Below are 20799 nucleotides of genomic sequence, written 5' to 3' on the forward strand. Positions count from 1 at the left end.
TTATTTTTTTAAATTCAAGTTAGCTAACAGAGGGTGTAGCACTGGTTTCAGCAGTAGAATTATACGAGGTCTTAAAACATTCTCAGCAACAGCGTGTATGGCTTAGGGATGAGCACGCACGTGAATGTATACAGATCCTTAAAGAAATTATAAAACCCTGAATTCAAAATAGCGGCTACCTGGGGGGAAGGGAGGAAGAGCTGTGGGATGGGGAAGTACAGAGAGGTTTGACTGCATCGGGATACTTCGTTTCTTAAGCTCAGTAGGACGAGACATCTCTTAGATACCAAATATTTTATTTTAAAATTGAGTGGGGGAGGGAGGTAGGAGTTAGCGCCAGAAGGAAAAGGCAAGAAAGAGTATTCTAGGAGGGAGGAGGAGCATGAGCGAAGATACGGAGGGGTAACTGAGCAGGTGCAGTGGCAGAAACATGAGAAAAGTTGTGTTTAAAGCCCACGTTGAGAGGGAACGGTTCATGTCGACCGAGGGGGGTAGTCAGGGGGCAGACCATGCAGTAACCTTGAGCGCTGTGCTAAAGAATCAGGAAATTATCCTGCGAGCAATGGGGAGTTATTCAAGGGCATCAGGTGGGTGAGTGACTCGGCCGTCTAAGCATTTGGGACGGGCGGTTCTCATGATGCCGTGTAGGGTGGCTTGGAGGGACCTGGGGGAGACGAGGGGTATTCTGGCAGCAGGAGACCCAGTAGGAAGCTGGGAGGGGTCCAGACCAGAAGGGAAGAGCCCTGAGATAGAGGCAGTGGCACTGGAGAGAAGCTGCCTGAAGAGTCAGTATCCAATGCATATTTCCAAACAATTCTAATGCTGTGGCACATCCACATGGAAATGACTGTTCAGCATGTGGCAGCCTTGAAGTTCAAAACACAGAGGCTTCAGCCTTCCCGTGTGTTTCTAGAGATGGCTTAGAACTGCAGGCTCCACCCAAGTTGGCTGAGTCCTGCCGGCCTCCGATGCCATAATTACGTGTTTATTGGTATTTGGAATGGATTGTGTGCACGGCCCATGTTGTCAGGTCATTGCTGAACCTGAGTGATGGCCTCTCTGTTCCATTTCTTCCCGATGAGTACACACACTTGAGCACTTAATGGAGAACGGGGGCCTCCCAGGACCGATGGCCTTCAAGCGGAACAAAGCACTCTAAGGAATTAGTGATCTCTGACCTTTCTTAACCGGTCTGATGACTCTGGAAAAGGAAATTCAAAATTTTGAGGTATTCCCAAACTGGATGCATTACAGGAGTAATTGTAAAGCAAAGCCACAGAATCCCAGGTATTTTATACCAGATATTTAACATCAAGCGCATCAAGAAAGCAGAGTGCACAGCAGGTAGCTCCGTAGAAGGATTTTACCGTCAAGGACTAGTCACGGAAGTGCGAGGAGGGCAGAAAAGACAGGCGGGACGGGGAGGCGAACCAGCAATGAGCAGTAACAGGCAGCTACTACCAACCCTATGGAGACAAAGAGAAGTGATGTCCCAGAGCCCAGGAATGGACACCGTACCTGGAAGGGCTGGCCCGTGGGTTCTGGACGACAGGGAGACAAAGCAGGTGCTGGACGTGGTCCCTGAAGCAGAGAGGGAAGAAGGGCTAGAACCACCCTGGCTCGTCCCTTTCTCCTGCCCTCTGGTCTGTTGCCAGCACCTCCCAATGGCCAAACCTAGCCACAGGCCAGTGGGCAAGCAAGCCTGGAAAACTCATTTCCCCCCCGGGGCCTGTGATATGTAGCAGGGCAGGGAAAGGAAGGGGCTGGATCTTAGGGCAAAAGGGCAAATGGCCGGAACAGAGGCAACACTGAGTCAAGACCCATATGCCAAAAGGACGGAGCCATGGAAAAGTCTGGGGAAGAGAATTCCAGCAAAAGGAATCCAGAGCGAGCAGGGCAGGGGTGGGTGCACTGTCTTCCTCAACCCAGTTCAGGCTTGTCACTGGCACTGGTCATCTCGTTGGGACCTCCCCCACCACCGTGATTCCCTTTGGCCAGATTTTCCCTTCCCACTCAAGCCTGCCTCTTCGGAACCTTCCAGCAGCACCAGGTGCTGCCCTTCAGAGAGCTAGGGGCTGCCTGGCAAGCAGATTATACACTCTTATGTCTGAGCCAGTTCTCTGACTCATAATTACACCTCGCTCCATTTATTGACTCTTCACCCTGTGCAGGAATTGTACCAGAAAGAACTTCAAGGGCATTACATCATGTGTTTCTTGCCACAGCCGTGTGAGGGGGGGTTTTGTGCTCCCCATTTGACGGACTGGGAAGGGGAAGTTCAGATTAGTTAAATAACTTGCTCAAAGATCCTGTTGATGACAGGGCTAGAACTCCACCCCCGAATTCAACTTGCCCATGTTTAACGAACACCTCTCAAGAGTCAGACTGTGGGGATAGACAAGCATAGAACATATAGCATCCCAGGGAAGGCAGATGGTAAACAAATAACCACGCAATTATTGAGTAATTGTGTTTATGATACATTTATTGCTGAAGTCATTTATGCCAGTAAAAAATTGTAATAAACTCCAGACCCTTCCCTGCTCACGTGTTTCTCAAGTGTAACCATTGGTTATTTTTTTGCACTATTTTATTAACTTCTGCTGTCACATGTGTCATTCTTCCTTTCTGCAGACTTACTTCAAAGTTCTTTCTCAGTACTTGAGTCAAACACTGAATTCATTTACAGCTAAGGCTATAAATTGTCCTCTGCGTGCTGCCTTTGCCATACCCCACAAGTTGTGATGTGTCAGTCTTTTATTTCTGTTCTATTCTAAGCATTTGCAGAAGGGAAGCTGTCAGGGTATTTGAAGCAGAATCTTACTGCACCATTTTGACCCAAAGTTCTCTTCTTTTGTTAAGCGTATAAAATATGATGATGGTGATGATGGTGATGACGATGATGATGATGATGATGATGATGATGATAAATTCCTATAAATGGGGATGGGGGAGGGTGACTGCAGAGTATGAAAAGGTTTGCCAGCAAAGTGATGCTCCCTCTCACCCCGGGTCCCCAGTCCCCCTCTGCAGAGGTAATGCCCATCAAGAGTGTTTGATGCCCCTTTGAAGACATCACCCACCCAGAGGCACCCCTTCTACGCACCTTTCCTTTTGCAGACTCCAGCCTAGAGTCTCGCTGAGTGTGAAGAGACTGTCGGGGCCACTCAAAACCAACTGCAAGAGCCCAGCTCTTGCAAAAAGGAGCTTATAGAAAATGCATCTTGAGGTTCCTTCTGTTTTGAAGTTTAGATGTAGAACGGCAGGAGCCTCCGAGGATTGCTCGACAGGAGGCCTTTGAGGGTTGGGTTTTCGTAACCTTGAAATGCAGCGAAAGGCAGAGGCCCCAGCTCCAACTTGGGCAGAGATTCATTTCCCCGCTTGGCCCAGCTCGGAGCTCTCAAACGGTTCTTGGACCTTACGCAGGACACGCGTGGCCGGCCCCAGGTGGGTCCTCGAGGCACCAGGCCCTGTCCTGGGTGTTTTCATATGACATCTCAGTTCCTCGCCAGGGACACGTGTCATCTTAGGGAAGAGTGATAGAAGCTCAGGATGGGAAACTTCTGGAGCTCAGGGCCACGCAGGCAGTGAGAGAAGGAGCAGGAACTTAAACCCAGAGCTGGAAGTAACAGCATCCATGCATTCCCATGGACTGCATGGGACTGCACGTTGCTCTGACCACGTAAGGCCAAGTTTACCTTGGAGCCTGGTGAGGGCACTCTGCGTCTCCACCATCCACACCGACACAGTGACAGACCATTCTGGCCACTGAGGGGAAGGGTGCTCTGTGCTCCTCCAAGTGTGCAGGGCTGGAGGGCACTTGTCCACAGGCTCAGGTCCAGTATGACCTGCAGGTCAGCTCTGGTAAAGAAGTCACAGAGAGACAAGGATGCACAGGGGAAGGGGCCCCGTCATGCAAATGTTGCCTCTTTGGCTACAAAACTGGCTAAGAAATGCCAAAGAGAGGAAACAAAGGAGCTGAATTTGTCCATTGTTCGTAGATGCTACTTTTGGTTCATTTCCCCCCTCCCCGTTATACACAATGCTGCCTTGCACATCCTCGTGCCTGCTTCCCTGGCACGTCTTTGAAAGTCTCTCTGGGGCTTATGCCTTCAAAGCAGTTGCACCCACTTATTCTTCCACCAGCAGGGTGTATGTGCACATTCCGGCAACCGTGCTTATGTGAAACTATCAGACTTCAACATCGTTTGCCCATCGTAGGGGCGAAAAACCGCATCTTGTTTTAATTTGCATATTCCCGATTTTTAAATGGGAGTGTCTTTTCATACGGGTTTTGGTCATTTTTATTTCTTCTAGAATTTTCTATACATACCTTTTGCCTGCTTTTTTCTGCTTTTCTTGGCTTTTCAGGATTTCTTCAACTCATCTGCATTGCGTTCTGTTTAAAGTTTGGAAAACATTTTCTCCCCAGCCAGCTGCCTGTTTTTTAGCCTCGCTGACGGTGGCTTTTGCCATGTAGAACTTTTTATTTCAATGCAACCAAACTTACAAATCTTTTTCACTTATGGTTTATGTCTAAGTAATCATTTCCTATCCCAAGGGTATAACATTATTGTTACAAGCTGTGTTTTCAGAAGGTTGCTAGTGTATTCTGGAAACTTAGGCAATTCTAATAGCTAGAGAGGTGTTGGCAAACTTCTTCTGTAAAGGGCCCGACGGTAAATATTTTAGGCTTTGCTGGACCTACCATCTCTTGCAAATTGGCAACTCTGCCATCGTAGCACGAAAACAGCCATAGACAATACGTAAGTGAATGGGGGTGGCGGTGTGTCAATAAAACTTTATTTATAAAAACCAGGTGGCAAGCCAGATTTGATCCACAGGCTGTAGTTTGCTCACCCTGATCTCGCTCATCGAAGTCAGGTGTTGGGAGGTCAGCACTCTCTTATGGTCTTCGGAGGTGCCCCACCAAGTTTGTAGAAGTTTGGGCAATTCTATTTGGAATTACATGTGAGGACAATTATGTATAAGACAGAGCTGAGTTTATTTCTCTGAGCCAAAGAACCCACCTTTCCTTTGTGTTGGACACTGACTCTGGACAGCTCAGTCGGCTGAGTCATGTGCTAAGAAGACCCAAGTTCCACCTCTGGTTCTTCCGAAAGCTAAATGGATGTGGACCAGAAATTAAGCACACTGCCGCCAGTTCAGCGATTGCCTAGGGAAAGTGGCTTCAGACAGGTTGCATAACGTGTAGGGCCCGGTTCAAAATGACAACGCAGAGTCCCTTGTTCAAAAATCACTGAGACTTTTAAGACGGGATAGCCAGGCATTAAACCAAGCATGGGACCCTCGTAAGCACACGGCCATCTGCTCCCGGTGAAGCTGGCCCTGCTCGCATCCCCTGGGGCGAAGGCTGGTTGAAGGAGTAGATGTCAACCTGTCTCACCAGCTCTAGAGGAATCTTTCAAAGGGCAGGCTAATTGGCTGGCACGTTGCCAGCATCCATTTGGCCCAAGGCTTGGGAGGGATGAGAACCAGCTAGTGCCTCTGAGTCGTTTCATACAACTTGTTGCATGCTCGTTGTAAATTCTTAAATATAGTTCCTGAAACTTTTAATTTTCCCATTTGCTCTTGGCCGTTTGTGGATTTTGCCTCATGCCTCAGAAATCTGAGGCCCTAAGGATATCTATTTAAAGCTACGGTCCAAGTAGCAGAAAAATGGTGTGCGTGGCTTGGACTTTTACAGAGGAGAGTTTAAAGAAAACTCTCGGTGCTGATGCATCTGTCTTTGGTTAGCACATAGCATCCTTGGAAAGAAACCTGTGGGAGCTGAGCAGCGGTTCCTGCTTCTGGGGTTTTGTTCGGAAACCCAGAGAGGAATAAATAGCATCACTCCCCAGACACCCCTGTTTAGATGTTTGATCTCAGCCCGGCAGCTGCTGTGGGGTGGGCTGGCCTGCCCACCCCGCGTGGGTGCCTGTCGTGGGCCCCGGAAGTACAGGGTTTCTTGCAGTCCTTTGGGGGCTGGCGTGGCCATAAAAATCAACCAGTGCGATCTCCTCGGACTACAGGAGAGGCCCAGAAAGGGCAAGTGACTTGCCTAAAGGCACACAGCGGTAAGCTATAAAGCAGAAGCCTGAAACCAGTCTCCCTGCCCACTGGTCCACGCTCCTGGCTCTTTCTCCTTCTCTGTTCTGTGTCTGAGGCCCTCCCAGCCTGAAATGATCACCTGCTGAAGCATGCTGGGCCTCCCCACCACCTTTTTTCCCCTTTCCTTTCCTTTTTTTCTTTTTCTTTTCTTTTTGCCAAGACAATGGTCACCCGGGCTGCTGGACCACTCTTAATTTCCTTCCACGGATGCTAGAGATGTGCTTAAGGAAGGCCACTTGAAGAGGGACGGGGAACAATGGTGGGGGGGGGGGAGGTGAAGAAAGCATTGCCACTTCCTCTTCCTGATCCCTTTTCTGTGAGAACCACCCAGTGCGAACCACGGAACATCAGCAGTTTCTGAGTCCTGGATAAGCGTGAGCTGGCAGAGCGTCGATTTCGCACCCCCATCCGGGTCTCGAAGTCCCCGGCCAGCATCCTTGCCAACGGGCTGCTCAGCTGCGGCTTGGCCACAGTCCCTGACGGGAAGCTCACTCCCGCCGATGGAGCCCGGCCCACAACACACCTCAGGAGCCCTGCACATCTCCTTCAGCCCTCACAGACACCCCAGCTCGCTCATCCCTTCAGCTTCTCTTCTCCGGGGGAGCAGGAAGTGGAGGGAGGCGGGCCCTTCTCCTCACCAGACCCGCCTCTGCACCTTCATCCCCGCGCCTGGCCCAGGCGAGGTGCCCCCTGTCCACTTAATTAACAAGTAAATCTGCTCCTTTTTGAGCCAGAATCTGCTCCTCTAAGATGTCCCCCTCCGGTCCCCGTTCTGTGGATCTTTGGGCCTCACCGAACAACCCTTTTCCACAGGAAAGTTCTCGGACTATTGGAAGAACGTTTACTGGCCCCTCTGAGTTTTCTCGTCTCCAGGCCGGCAACTTCCCGGTTTCCCCGCAGGAGCGGGGTCCACACCTCCCTCCCTCTGTGTTCGGGCCTCGGTCTGTGTTTGTTCTTCTTCCCATGTGATGATCCAGAACAAGCCCAGCGCTCCAGGCCGGGTCCGTGGGCACGGGACGGCTCCGAAGCCATTGTGTGCGTGTGTCTTTGTATGAACATCGTGTGGGAGTGTGTACGTGAGTGTCGTACGTGTGTGTGTTGTGGGGGGTGTCGTGTGTACCTATGTGTCTGGGGGGGGGGTCTCTGAGTCGTCCCCCAGATGTCCCTGAGAGCTAGGTGGGGACTCCACGGCGACAGTCCCACGAGCGTCGGGACTCGGGCCTCGGAAGCACTGGGCGCGGGGCCCGGCGCTCACTCAGCCCCCGCTGTTGTCACAAGCGGTTTATGCTTGGGCTGCGCTTAGTAACAAAGCGCCCCCATTTCCTTCGGAAGGGAAATTGCCAAATGGCTGCTATGGGCCACGGGTTGGCGTCCCCCTCACCCAATTCACGTGTAGAAATTCTAACCCCGAAAGGTGATGTTCTTAGGAAGCGGGACTTTGGGATTAGGTGATTAGGTCCTAAGGGTGGAGCCCTTGTGACAGGACGAGCGCTCTTCCGGAGGAGACCCCAGAGCGCTCCCTCGCCCCTTCCTCCCGCCAAGGACACGGCAAGGAGGCACGGCTACGAGCCAGGAAGACAGCGCTCGCCCGGCGACGCTGGCCGTCTGACCTCAGGCTTCCTGCCTCCAGACCGGTAAGTGGCAAATGTCTGCCGTCTGCAAGCTCCGCGGTGGGTGGCATGTTGGCACGACAGCCCCAGTGGACCGAGGCAGTCCCTTTCCTGCTGCTTTGCAGCCGGCAGGGGAACTTCTGTGAAGTGCGTGACCCCGGGTGCTGTTCAGAGAGGACCCAACAGCCCAGGGGACGTGGTGGCGAAAGTCCGTTCGGCGCCGTGGAAAACAGTCACGTTGTATGGCTGCAGAGAGGAAATGGAATCATGGCACGTGGAGGGTACGCATAAATAAACACTCCTCGTACGGCACGTCACGACTCAGGGGTGAAAAGGAGTCCTTTCTAGTCCCTCAGATCACCACTCGCTGGGCAGAACCACGTTCACATCAGCCAACCCTCGGATCGCCCCAACAACACTGTGGGCCGTGTGAGAGCCCGTCTCAGAGACGCCCAGACTCAGGGGGGGTCAGATGACTCCCCACTGTCGCACAGAGTCAGGCCTGTCCCCGATCCATCCGGCCCCGAGGCCAGGGCTCTGGTCACTCGGCCCCAGAGGCCACCGTGGCGCTTCCTGACCTGCCACCCAAGAAAATGAAAACATCCTCAGCTGCCCTGCGTAATGCGGAAACGCACGTCCTCCTGCCAAGATTTGCCACCAAATCACTCTAAATTGGGCAATTAGCATGAATTGTGAAATGAAGAGCAGGAGACACTCTGACCCCTTGAACTTCTTCCCCACAGAACTCTCTGGCACTAGTGGAGGATGGGATGGGGGGCAGATAATCCCTTAACCTAAAGGTTCACAGTTGCCACTTCCTGGTGACCCATCTCTACCTGGAGGGTCAAGGTGTCAAAGCTAGGATTCCAGTAAAATGAAAACAAGGCAGACAATGAACTAGGAAAGGTAGGTAAGACGCGCGCCTGGAACACGGACGACCGGGACAACAGCGGGTGACACGATGAGTCGGCAATTCACAGAAGAGATGCGAATGGTCGAGAAGCATAGAGGAAGCAGGGGCGCCTGGGTGGCTCCGTCGGTTAAGCGTCTGGTTTCAGCTCAGGTCATGATCTCACAGTTGGTGAATTCGAGCCCCGAGTCAGAATCTGTGCCGACACTGCGGAGCCTGCTTGGGATTCTCTCTGTCCCTTTCTCTCTGCTCCTGCCCCACTCGTGCGCCCGGTGTCTATCTCTCAAAATAATAAACATAAAAAAAAAAAAAAAAAGCATGGGGAAACAATGTTCAGTCTCACCAGCAAACAAATGAAAGCAAATTAAAACGCTAAGATGTTACTTTTCTCCTAATAGCTTAGCAGAGATAATACAGGGTCCTGGTGAAGATGCAAAGAAATGAGCCCTCCTACTTGTTAGGATGAGCACTGGGTGTTGTATGGAAGCCAACTTGACAATAAATTATATGAAAGAAAGAGAGAGAGAAAGTAAGGAGGAAAGAAAGAAAGAAAGAAAGAAAGAAAGAAAGAAAGAAGGAAGAAAGGAAGAAAGAAAGAAAAAGGGAAGAAAGAAAGAAAGAAAGAAAGAAAGAAAGAAAGAAAGAAAGAAAGAAACCCTCCCTATACGGACACGGGGTATTTCAAGTGCCAGTCATTCTGAAGGGCAGTCTGGCAGCATGTTCGAGAGGACGTTAAGATGTGGGTAAATTTGACCCAGCAAATGGTTTTTTTTTCAATGTTTATTTATTTTTGAGAGACAGAGAGAGCGTGAGCAGGGGAGGGGCAGAGAGAGAGGGAGACACAGAATCTGAAGCACGCTCCAGGCTCCGAGCTGTCAGCCCAGAGCCCAATGCGGGGCTCGAACTCACGAACGGTGAGATCGTGACCGGACCCAAAGTCGGACGCTTAACCCACGGAGCCCCTCAGGCGCCCCCTGCCCAGCAAACGTGCTCAGACCGTATCCCAAGGGAATTGGTGAAGCTGTGAGCACAGCTGAATATAGGAAAGGTGTATTGAGTTTTCACTTACAATATTGAAAAGTCTGGGGGAAAAAAAACCCACCCCAAATCTCCAACAATAGACTATCACTGGTGCAAATGAGAGCACGTCCCTGCGAGGAGATACAATGCTGCGGTTCCAAATCCCGTGGAACCTGTAGCCCCGAGCCTGAGGTCCTCCCGCGAGGGGCGGCTGTCCCTCAAGCCTGTCCCGGACGAGCCTCCTCCTTCCCAAGGCTGTGGCTGCAATGGGCGGGGGCATGAAACGATGCAAGATGGCATTGGGTTCAGGCCTCAGAAGAGCAGGGAACGTGGGCCAGGGCGCTCCGCTGCCATCCCGTTGGAAGCCACGTGTTTTCAAGCCGGAGGCTAATTGAATAATTATGTACTCCGTCACCAGCCTTGACTCTGCACTCTGAAGAGGGCACGTGGCCCACCTGAGGGGCCCAGAAGTCTCGATTCCTTGGCACCTACCCGCTGTGCCAAGCCTCAGTGGTTTCCTCTCCACCCGCCCAGGCAGTCAGACCTTGGAAGCCTCGAAGGGTGGCCGATCACAAGGCACAGCGTCCTCCATTCTCCAGAACACTGACCTCTGCTGGGGCTATGCCCTCCTCTAGACCAAGGCCAAAGTTGGAGGGACTCCATGGAGTAGTGAACGCTACACTGGCCTCCTGACCCAAGGCCGCCCCAACACTGATGCGACTCGCACCCCAGAGCCCCCCCCCCCCGCCCCCCGACCGCGGGATCAGGTGGAAACGAGTCTCGGGCAGAAACCACCTCCTCGCTTAGCTCCTTCCCCTGCCCCAGCCGCCTCCCCCACTCTTCTCCTGAGAGCTCCTTTCCAACCAGCCACTCCAACAAGCGTCTCCATTTAACCCACGGAGCCCCTCAGGCGCCCCCTGCCCAGCAAACGTGCTCAGACCGTATCCCAAGGGAATTGGTGAAGCTGTGGGCACAGCTGAATATAGGAAAGGTGTATTGAGACTGAGTGAGACCAGCTTTGATTGAGCCCCCTGGCCATTCCTGAACGTTCCCTCTGAGCCACGCCCCACACCGGAAGCCCCTGCATCGTTCTTGGAATTTCCGCTCCATGGAGAGACCGTCCAAGATGGCCGAAGCGGAAGGAAACCTTAGCCTACATACGGCTCTGCGTTTCCCAGCGTGGGGTCTAAGGAATATCAATCTCACTGCTAGGTGGGAAAGCAAAAGGGATTCTGCCTGCACATAAATTTCAGAAATTCTGGCTGAAAAGTTAAAAGGATCCCTCTGCTACTCTTAGCGTTTCATATTCAAATAGGTTCTGGGACCCCAAGGCAGCATTTCTCAACCTCATTGGGGCCAGATAAGTCTTTGTTGTGGGGACTGCCCTGGGCACGTAGGATGTCAGCAGCATCCCTGGCCTCTCTACTTGTTCAACCCACCCCCTCCCCGCTGTGACAACCAAAAAATGCAGACGTTACCAAATGTCCTCCCCGGGGGTTGAGAACCACTGCCTTCGGGGAAAGGTGTTGTCCACCAAGTCCTTTGGTTTTTAACATCTCTCAGAACTACAATTCTGCGGAACACAATCTAGAAACTATTGATCTCCGAAACCAACTTCCATTTCACAGTTGAAGGAGCCAAGGCCTTGAGAGGGGACAGGGCCTACCAGCAAACAACGAGTCAGTAGCAACTCGGAAACTCAAACCCAAGTCCCTTGACCCAAGGCCAATGCAGCTCTGTTTCCCCAGGGGAGTAAAACTTCCCAAGGGCCCTGAAGGGTGGCACAGGCGAGCCCGTGGGAAGGACCCTGCGCTAAAACCTGACGGGGGGTCCCATTTGGCCACGCCTTTTCTGTTTTCAATCTGGCCTCCCTTGCTTCTTTCTAGGTTCTGAAAATTGTCACGCTTGTATGTGTGACCTCCCCCCACCTCCCCCCATCCCAGCTGCACCACCCCCTCCCCCATCCAAGACCCTTCTTTTCAAAAACAGCAAGGCTTTCCTTAACCTACCTTGGAAATTAAGTCCCAGGAAAAGCCGGCATCTAATTCATTTCACATGCTAAATTATTACAATTGAAAGGCAAAATCTCAACTGTGCAGCTTTAAAAACATCTGTGTTTTTCTTTTGACTTTTGGGGATAATTATCCCAGCTCATATTGTGATTGCTAATTACTAAGCTAAACTAACCTGCTGAAGGGCTCTGGGGTGGGCGGGGGGGAGGGCAGGGGTTCTTTTCAAAGCATTCTCCCTCAGACCATTAAATCGTCTGAAAATGGAAACAGAAAATGGACCGGGCACCGGGAGCTCTCCCCACGCACTCCAGGGCTGGCCTGATGTGGGACCCTGCAGGAATCTCTCACTGGGGATGCCCAGATCGGGGGCCAGGAGAGGGTCGGGGGATGCCGTGGGGGAGATTTAATTTAATCAGACCGCTAGCTGTGAATTTTTTTTCACGAACAAATAATTAATTTGATGGAGTTTTCCTTTATGCAGAAACCAGGCAAAACCAGGATTCCCAAACCCTGACAAACCATATTTTACGTTGAACCAAGAACCAAAGCCAAATATTTATTGCTTTAAAAAACTGACTTAAAGCCAACGAAGACATCATTTAAAAGATGAATAGGGAGTGAATCTTTTCGAACCAAAACCAAGACTTCAGCGTGGCATCTCAGTGAAATAAGAACCTTCGTTTACTCAGTTGAGCCTTGTATGAGTCCCCACCACAGAGCAGGGGCTGAGGACACAACGGTAGCAAGACAGGCGCGGTCCCTGCCCTCCCGGAGCTCAGACTCTGGTAGGGGGACTTTAGAGAAGAAAGCAGGTGCTTCTGAGTCAGGCCAAGAAGGGCTCTGATGGGGTAGGACAGGTGTCCTTGATCCTGAGAGGGGCCACCTGTTCCCGGGCAGAGTGATATGAGGCCCAGCCAGGAGACTGAGTCAGAGGCAGCCCACAGGCCAAGGGAGGCATGGTAAGATTGCTGTAGACGGAGAGCAGTACACGCAAAGGACCCGGGGTGATGGTGCAGGGGCAGCTGAGAGGTGAGCACAGCACAGACCACCGAGGCGCTAGATGATGTCCCAGAGAGCCGGGCCTCTGCCCTGACAGTGCTGGGGAGCCAGCAAAGGCACTAGGCAGAGGCATGACCAGATCGCAGTCCCACTTGGTATCGATTTACTCTCCCGAACGAACTTGCACAGAAACGTGTCGTTCAAGCGCGACGAGCCCCGATTCCCACGGGGCTGTTTGGGCAGGAGGAAGGCCCAGCCCCATAATGAATCCGTGGGTCTGGGCAGAGGCTGCAGACCCAGAGGGGAGTCTCGCGTGCCGTGGGCAGCTGGGCTCTGAAAGCCAACACCCTCTGAGCAGCCCCCCGAGCTTCTGCCTCTGCAGCGGTCCCCCTCCGCAGGGGTGGAAGGGGCCGCTTGATCTGGGAACCAGCAGGGCTGTTGGTTACACAGCCGCCAGGAGAGAGCATGTATCGCCTGGGAACGTCACACATGTGCCGACGAAGAAATCAAAGCGAGTCAAGGCGGCTTCCAAGAACCCACCCCTCGTCCAACAAGGAAAAGGAATCCTTTGCGTGGCTCAGAAATCAAACTTCTGGAGGAGATGCAAGCAGGAGAGGGAAAGAGGCAAGGTTGCTTCGGTTGATGGGCAGGTGCCCGGAGAGGGAAGGTGGGGGGTTTGCAGAGGCAGCTGCTCAAACGGGAATTTGGGGAAGCACCGTCCTACTGGGTGAGTCTCCCCTTGCGTCATCTTGCGTGACCCCAACAAACCCTCGGATTCGTCTTTCTCAACGCGTCTGGAGTCTAACGTGTTCTTGTGTGCTCCCCGTGGGCCGCTGTGCAGGCAAGGGGCTCACGGGGGTCCGGCTACATTGGAGTTACGTGGACATTTCTCCTTCAGTCCTCACAATAAGCCTTTGAAGTAAGTCTTGTCAGCCCCACAGCTCAGAGAGGGTGGGAAATCGGCTGCGGTTGCCCCGCTGGAGGTCTGGACGGACACCCAGCAAGACGGATGGAGGGAAACAGCTTGTCGACTGAGGGATAAGTGCAGCTGTCCGTAAACAAGACCCGTGTGAGCAGCTATGGGGATGAGGACACCACTGGGGACGGCTCTGTTGGCTTCCCGGCCGGAGGGCGGGAAAGGCGGTACCGGAAGGCAGCCGAGGCCTCACGGCCCAGAAGGGATGAGAGCGAGTCAGAAGAAGGAGCAGAGGGGGCTTCCCGGGCCCACCCCTGGAATCACGAGCTCAGGCCCTGGGGGAGGCCTCACAGCCTGGCGACAGACCCTCCCAGGAACCCACGACCCCAGAGCTGCCCTCAGCCCCCAACGCCGAGGGTTTCCCTCTCCTGACAGGCTGGTGGCTCCATAGGACGACATGGCTGCCGTTCTATGAAACCTTTGGGACCTTTCTGGGACACACTGGGACCTTTCTCCCATGACTGGTCTCTGAGCAGAGGAAACCAGATGTCAGCCGGGAAGGAACGCACCAGGGCCCGGCCTGGCTTTCCCCAGGGCAGTGAGTGTCCTGCACTGGGCGCTGTGACTCGCCCGCCTTTCCTTGTGCGGAGGCTGACGGACTCTGACTTGGGGAGACAGCCCCCCACCCCGCGAGATCCTGCCTCGGCGGGGCTGTCAGTCAAGGGTGGTCAGGTGACCTGAGCCGGGGCCCTCGGAACTTTCTCCCCGGATTTGGGAGCCCAGGGCACAGTTCCCACTCTGCCATCCCCTCTGCAAGCCGCCTGGTATCCTTCCAGAACATTCCTTCTCTGCTTACACCAGTCTGAGTGTCTCTTGCTTGCTGCGGAGGAAGCTGACTGGCCTCTCGAGGCACCCTGAGGTCCAGGCAGCGGGATCACAAACCGGGGCACTCACTTCGGGAAGGCTCAGAAAGTCCCTCACAAAGCCTCTCAGTCCGAACCGCTCTGCCCGAAGGAGAGGAAACCCAAAGGAAGCGGGGTGAAGGCAGAAGACGAGGGGTAGGTGGGGACCCATTTAGTGTCCACCTGGACACAGCACGGCACCACCCGGTCCCTGCGAGGGCCGCACCGTGACCCCCGGAGAGGGGCCTCCAGGCCCCCTGCTAGTCAGAGGCCGAGCCACATTTAAGCCCAGTCCTGACCCTGCTCTGCCCACTGCCCTGAACCCCCGACACCTAGAGAGACCTCCCCCCCCACACACACACCATGGGTTGGATTCAGCCCTCCGTGTGTTCAGCATTGCCCACGGAGGTTCCAGGTGCCGGGCCGGGGATGAGCGGCAGAAGGCAGAAGGAACAAGGGGCCAGCAGTCAGTGCCTGCCCCTCCCCGTGCTGCGGGAATTCTCCCACCTAACCCTCCCCACAGCGAGGGCAGAATTACAGTCTCTACCTGAGACTCGGGGCATCACCATCACCTGCCTGAGCTCGCCCCCCTGGGCCATGGCAACACCAGGATTCAACTCCAAAGGCACCACCTCCTTCCCGGTACAGGACAGGTGCCCTCTGGTGTGCCCAGCGCAGAAGGAGTGTGCCAAGTGCAGTGGTAGTTCGGAAGAGGAGCCATCCGACCGGTCAGGGAAGGCTTCCCGGAGGAGGGAGCACCGGTGGATGGGAAGGAATCTCAACAGCCGCATCCAGGCAGGGGATGGGAATTACAGGCTGAGGGCAAAGCAGCTGGCCACCCACCCCCGCCCCGGGGACACACGGACACACGCACATGAACGCACACTCACGTGCTCACATCTACTCACACTTCCATGCACTCTCACAACCCTGGCGGTGGCAGGGGGCCTGCTCCCTGACCTCACAGAGGGAGACGCCCTCAGGGAGGGGCCCGCGTCACGGCCGCCACAGCCGGGGACACCCAGGGGGGCCTGCGCTCCGGGTCGCCGGCCAGCCCGCTGGCGGGAAGGGCGACCACAGAGCATCTGCGCCTGTGCCTGGAGGAGCCTGAAGACACATGTGGTCCCTCCGCTCTGACCAGTGTCTGCTTCTTTCCCTTTGTCTCCTCCTGAGGTTTAATTTCCAGAGGGATCCCAAAAGAGCCCGTCTCGCCCCTGCTCCCGGGGGGCCTGGGAGGGCAGCAGGCAGGGGCCCTCTCTCCCCTCCATAGTGTCGGGGTGGGTGCCCTCCCGGCGGCCCTGGCCTCACCCCCAGACCCCGTCACGTTGCCCCGGATTTCTTGCCTCACACTTCGGCATTCCAGACACTTCCCTGACAGCCTACTCCCCTGGCACCAGGCTGGCTTGTTTGCTGTGGGATTTTTGATACGGGTTAAAACCCAAATGTCCGACTCAGCAGTCTGAAAACCTTGACAGCTGGAAGAAATGTTTGGTCAACACTTTATTTCTGTACAGGGGAGGGAAAAACCCAGGCCTACGTTTAATTCCTTCCGTCCCAGGTATCTGCTGGGCGGGACTGAGTCACAGATGCCTGGCGGGCTTGACGAAAGGTCCCAGTGTCACGCGTGCTTAGATTTGAGCCCCTTCGCTACAAACCTCAGCCCCTTGGGGGATGCCCATCCCTACTCGCTGTATCAGAAGTGAGAGTCACCCATTTTACGGAAGAGGAGATTGAGGCTGGAGGGATGGGGTGGCAGCTTGAATAACACAGAGTGGGGTTCAAAGTCGGCCTGCCTGACTGGGTCCCCCGCTCTGCCCCACCGCACTGCCCCCCGGCCCAACCCAGGCTCCCCGCTCAGGCAGGAGTGCTGGCCTTTTAGCCCACGGTGTCCAGCCACGGGCTCTGTCCTGATGGCCAAAGGCTCACATTCCCACCCAGCCCTGTGTGGCTGGCCACACTCACCTGGGCTTCAGGCTGTGATGACAGCCCCAGGTGTCGTATCCAACCCACAGCACCCCGATCAGTTCTGGGATGACCCGTAAGAGGGGCAATGCCAACCAGGGGCACATTCGGACGGGGGCGGGTGCAGCATGGGGAAGAATTCAGATCTCATCACGGTTAGGGCCCGCCTTCCCTGGGTGTGCCCCTGGGACAGGACTGACCCAGGCCCGTTAAGCGCCTTTACTCCCACCAAGCAGCCCGCAAGGAGGGTCCTCACTCCCGACACCCTGGAGGCGCCATCCCGGTGGTGTCCGTGGCTCTGACAAGGTATAGACCACCCAGACTAACCCTCGGGGGCCAGCAGAGTCCAAGGCTCAGGTGCCCTGGGTCACCCCTGCCCTGGGAGGTTAGCAGCCCAGAGGAGCTGGACAGCTGTGTCACCTCAGGCTTCATTTGATTTATTTTCTTATTTAAAAAAATTTTTTAGTGTTGATTTTCGAGAGAGAGAATGAGAGACAGAGGGTGAGTGGGGCAGAGCAGGGGAGAGGGAGACACAGAATCCGAAGCAGGCTCCAGGCTCCGAGCCGTCAGCACGGCGCCCGACGCGGGGCTCGAACCCACGAACCGTGAGATCACGACCTGAGCCGAAGTCGGTCGCTTCGCCGACTGAGCCCCCCAGGCGCTCCTCAGACTTCATTTCAGATGCACGCGCCCCCGGCGCTGGTGGGAGCCACACTGTTCTCAACCCAGGAGAAATTACAGACCTTTCACCACACTGCACAGTCGTGAATGCCATTCTAAAAATAGAGCCAGCCTCCCGTTTATAGTTCCCATATCCCATGTCACGGCGGCGTGGGGCTCCGTTTTGCATGTGAGCCAGGAGGCGGGCTGGCCAGGGTGTCCCATCCCCAGAGGAGGAGAGAGCCTGGAATCGAGGGGCCAGAAACACGCACTTCGGGAGTGCGGTGGGCTGCAGGGCTGGAACCGTCCCCACGCCCCCGGGGACCTGCGGGGCAGGGACACCTGCGTGGTCCAAACGACATGGCTGGAGGTCACAGGCGTAGAACCCTCCTTAATGACACCCAACGGAGTTCTTTAACCGGAGCCTTATAAAGCCAGCCAAAGGATTAGTTAAAAGCAAAACACGGATGAGACCGGTGATGGCAGGGGGAAGGGACGCAACTCTTAGCGTCCCATGTGGCACGGTGTAGTCACGTAGCCGTGTAACACAACTTATTTAACGCCGTGCTCGCAGCCACTGGCCGGCACACCCACAACCCCCATTTCTGGGTGAGTCTCAGATGAGTGGCCACATGGCTTGTGGGGAGGGCAGCTGGTGCTCAGACGCAAGGCCCAGTGGCTCCCAAGCCTGCCCGGTGACCGCCACGTCAGACATGGACGTGACCAGAGTGTCTCCCGAGAACCCCCTCGCCTGCAAACATGCAGCGACTCTCAGACACGGAGGCCCAGCTTCGTTGCCGGAGGCCTGGCCTCGAGGAACCTCTCGGCCAGAAGCTGGTTCAAATGCTTTCTTGGCATCATTTTACGGCTTATTTCTAGATCCCACACTCTTCTGTGTTCCACACTCGTCATGTCAGAGCAGTGCTTTCCTGGCATCAGGGTTTGTACACGAATCGCGAATTCTCAGACGGTGCAAGATGCAGGAGGCTTGGCTCTCTGTGTTTCTGTCGGTAACATTCTGGTGCCTGCTTCTGTTCTGGCTACTGCACAGAACCGTGTGAGGCTGAGCACAGGGCCCTGCTCCTTGCTTAGCACAGAAGGCGTTCTCTGCACCTCTCTCTTGGGGCTACAGATTTGTTGCCTGGCTTTTTGGCAATTTGTGAACAATTTTTTTACTGCTTTCTGAGATGTCTTTTCTGGATCCCCAGACCCGGACCTGGTTGCTGGGATCTCCACGGTCCTCTCCCTCAGGGAGGGTTGTATGTCTCTGTGGGAGAAAGGAACCCCTTGTCTTTCCAGGGTCTTACCTTCTGTTTGGGGAACAGCCTTGGAACCTTTTAACCTTCTAGAAGCCACCTCTGGACATTTGGTGAAATACGTTTTCCATCAACCTGATGGCATTTAAGCTGGCAAATTCTTGGCAAGCTAAGATACCCGTCCCGGAAAAAAGAGTAGAGACAGTATCCTGGCCACGACCCCTCAGACAGGAAACCCTGGTGGGGACATATTATGGAAATGAAACCCACCTTTACACGCTGCAGGGAGGAAACTCAATAGCCCTGAAATTCTCCTTTTTCCAGGAGAAAATGCAATTAGGCAGATTTTGATTACATATGAAATTCTAAAATTGTCCTGCAGCCTTTTTCTCCCTTTTTAAAATATATAAGCAAATGAGGGCTCTTTGCACCTGGCAGCGAGAAGCCCCAGAATCTTAACATCATCCAGGCCTGTGAAGGTCAATGCTGGGGGCGGGAGGGGGGGAGGAGAATCAGGATTCTGATGGTGTCTGCCAGTGATATCCAAATTTCAATCTGGAAAAAGTTGACCTTGAGGTGCTTTAAGGAATAAGGAGACAGAACTCTATCACCATTGCAAAGGTTTCTCTTCGCCCCAGAATGAGAAGACGGGGGTGGCGGTTTGTAGGCCAAGACCTCCAAACTGGCCCAGTTTTCTTCCCCACGCCAGCTTCTAGAAGGACTTCCAGAAGCCCTGTGGCATCTCCAAAGAGCCCTTGTCCATTCTCTCTACTCCCAGCGGGAGTCGCTACAGTAGAGTGTTTTCTCTCCATACACCATTCCCCGGGGACCTGTCCTTTGGAAGGAATAAAGTGCCCGCTGAGCACTTACTCTGAGTCTGATTCCTTCCCTACAACCACTCTGAACGCATCGCAGACAACACAACCAGGGGCGTGCAGGAACAACCCGGAGAAGTCCACACAGCCAGGAAGCCCACTGGAGGCAGGATTCAAACCAAACCCTTCGCAAAAAGCCTCTGCTCTTTCCCCGCCACACCTTGCCGCCTCTATAGAGGGGAGATTGCAACAAAGGAATGACTCCCTAATGGTGGAACTGTCAACGCCGGCTCTTGTGTCCAAACAGGCTGGGAAGTGGCCACTCAGATCGGCTCGGTTGACTCCAGCGTGTCTGCGGGAGGCCCGCGGTGCTGGGTCCGTGCTGTCTCTGCTGAGACATCTGCTAAGGGGCGTGGTGAGAAGCGCCCTAAAAGGAGCAAGTGCACAGTTTTGCAGTTTGCAAACCAGGCTCCTGCCGCTTTTCCCACTGAATCCTCGCAAGGACACGGAGGGGGGATCGTGATGCCTCCTCGGTAGCGGCGAAAACTCAAGCACACAAAGGAAACGAGGACGGTCTGATGCGAAAGACTTCATACTCCGTGTCTGCCTCGGCACACCCAAAAAAGTATTTTTTTGACTTCAAGTTCTCTCCGCTCCCACTTCTGACTTCATCAGATGATTTACGTCTCCAAAAGCATTTTTTAATGTTTACAAGACCGGCTGATTTTAACTCCCCAGGACTCAGCCCCAGACATCAAAAACTGTGTTTTTATCAAATAGAAGGAGGAGGATGCAAAGGATCCACTTACATTTTAAAGGTTTGTTGTGGGGGTTTTTTCCCCCCCTTGCAGCCAAGCGCTGAAAGTCGAAGGGAATCTGTTAACATATTGATTGCTTTGAGCACTATTTTAAATTAGCTTTCTGTTCCCCTCCATATGCTTTTCCATTAAATTTAAATAAATTAAAGTTCACATTTCTGGAAGAGATATGCTGGGTCCTTCTCAGGATTTGAGATGAATTTGTCAGCCAGGTTCCCGCTGTCGGAAATTCATCAGCAGCACCAGGTTGGCGCCCCAGGAGGCCAACTTGCTTTCTCCCTCTCAGGAACACGCTGTGGGACACAGATGTCACCGCCTATGGGACCAGCCTGGCTGCTGCCTTCACACACTGACCCGGGGGGGGGGGGGGGGGGGGCTTCAGGCACCGCTTTGCCTACTGGTGAGCCCGTGGGGCCACAAAGGACTGCTTCCAGGGTGCACGGTGGCTGCTGGGCTTTGCTTGGGCACCAAGTCATTCCTTCCCGGTCCCACCCCAGGCCTGTGGCAGCCACACCCTCACCCCCACGAGCAGACACAACAGATGAATGGAAACAGTTAAGAAATAGAAACGGGGGCACCTGGGTGGCTCAGTTGGTTAAACGTCCGACCTCGACTCAGGTCACGATCTCACGGTTTGTGAGTTTGAGCCCGCCGTGTGGCTCTCTGCTCTCAGCGCCGAGCCTGCTTCGGCGGATCCTCTGTCCCCCTCTCTCTCCGCCCCTCTCCTGCTGGTTCTCTCTTTCAAAATGAATCAATAAACTTACAAAAAAAAATAGTAACGAGTATTGCACCCCTCACGACTCTTTCC

Source organism: Panthera leo, chromosome D2 (assembly GCF_018350215.1).
Source record: "Panthera leo isolate Ple1 chromosome D2, P.leo_Ple1_pat1.1, whole genome shotgun sequence".
Classification (NCBI taxonomy): domain Eukaryota; kingdom Metazoa; phylum Chordata; class Mammalia; order Carnivora; family Felidae; genus Panthera; species Panthera leo.